Genomic DNA, 469 nt, shown 5'->3' on the forward strand with positions numbered 1-469 from the left:
TTTTGAATTAAAGGGAAATTGTTGTTAAAACGCTGACGTTTGGGTATAGGCAAAGAGGCATTAGATTGAAAGGGAAGCGGGTGGATGAAATGGATAGAGAAGTTAAGTAGCACTGAACTAACATAAATACTGTAGTGGAATAGCTCAAAGTGGAATTTTAGTGAATAGACGCACATCTGAAGTAAACATAAAAGCAAACTATCTATTTGAAAAAGTCCCGTTAATATAAACTTCAGCAGTGTGCTCAACAATCCGTTGACGCGTTGTAACACAATATATAGTTTCACTGTCCCTCAATCACAGAGGGGGTTGTGGGGAGTGGGGGTGGGGTGGGCGGAGGGAGAGAGGGAGGGATGACAGGGTTGCCAGAAGGTATAAGTTAACATAACATGTTGGTTGACAGAGAGGAGACGACCTTATTTTTATACACCGGTGGGAATTTGGTTTTTGCATTACAATGGCTTGTAAC

Source organism: Aplysia californica, unplaced genomic scaffold (assembly GCF_000002075.1).
Source record: "Aplysia californica isolate F4 #8 unplaced genomic scaffold, AplCal3.0 scaffold00238, whole genome shotgun sequence".
NCBI classification, from domain to species: Eukaryota; Metazoa; Mollusca; class Gastropoda; order Aplysiida; family Aplysiidae; genus Aplysia; species Aplysia californica.